General features: G+C 45.3%; 1 pseudogene; it reads right to left on the bottom strand.

Moving 5' to 3' along the window:
- Window positions 1–447: 447 nt before the first annotated feature.
- Window positions 448–565, bottom strand: LOC126110068 (5S ribosomal RNA; annotated as a pseudogene).
- Between the last annotated feature and the right edge of the window lie 495 nt (window positions 566–1,060).

Genomic DNA, 1,060 nt, shown 5'->3' with positions numbered 1-1,060 from the left:
ACTCGTGGCTAAAAGAAACACTGGAAAACAGGCTCATGCAGGTCGTTGTAGTTGTTGTTGTTGTTGCTGTTGTTGCTGTCTTCAGTCTGTAGACTGGTCTGATGCAGCTCTCCACGCTACTGTATCCTGTGCAATCCTCTTCATCTCGGAGTAACTACTGGAGCTTAACATCCATCTGAATCTGCTTACTGTATAGTGAAACCCTATTCTCCCTCTACAACTTTAAGTCCTGCCGCCCCCTCCCCCACGGCCCCTTTCCTCCCGATTTTTTAGCACTCCGTCTTCAGGCCACGAGTGGCCTACCGGGACCATCCGACCGCCATGTCATCCTCAGTGGAGGATGCGAATAGCAGGGACGTGGGGTCAGCACACCATTGACCGAAGCCGCTACTATTCGGTCGAGTAGCTCCTCAATTGGCATCACGAGGCTGCGTGCACCCCGAAAAATGGCAACAGCGCATGGCGCCCTGAATGGTCACCCATCCAAGTGCCAACCACGCCCGACAGCGCTTAACTTCGGTGATCTCACGGGAACCGGTGTATCCACTGCGGCAAGGCCGTTTCCTCCCCATGCACAACTTTTTTTTCCTATTACAAAACTGACGATTTCCTGATACGTCAACACATGTTCTATCAGCCACTCATTATTTTCTGTAGTTCCATTTTGTCTAAATAGAATGGGACTGTGGCTGGCTAAAGACCCTTAGAAAATAAATACTGACAACCATAATTTTAATATTTATTTTATTTGACTACCAGTTTCGGTGCCTCATGTTTGTAAGTCTACAAATAAAATGACTTTTATCTTAATAATATGAATATTTATATATGTGTTATGTGTTTGGAGAGAGAGAGAGAGAGAGAGAGAGAGAGAGAGAGAGAGAGAGATTTTTAATTGAGATTTTTACTTTAAGTCGTAACTGGTACCTGAATTGTGGTTGCTGCCTCCTTGAATGGTCAGCTTCTGCACCAGATGGTGACGTATTACAGTTTGGAGGAAGTTATTGTTCTTTAAGGTTTAAAATACGACTCTGTTAGTTACTTGACCGTATTGCGGACA

This window comes from Schistocerca cancellata, chromosome 12 (genome assembly GCF_023864275.1).
Source record: "Schistocerca cancellata isolate TAMUIC-IGC-003103 chromosome 12, iqSchCanc2.1, whole genome shotgun sequence".
NCBI classification, from domain to species: domain Eukaryota; kingdom Metazoa; phylum Arthropoda; class Insecta; order Orthoptera; family Acrididae; genus Schistocerca; species Schistocerca cancellata.
The sequence above is the reverse complement of the archived record's forward strand: the minus strand, read 5'-3'. Positions and strand labels throughout refer to the sequence as shown.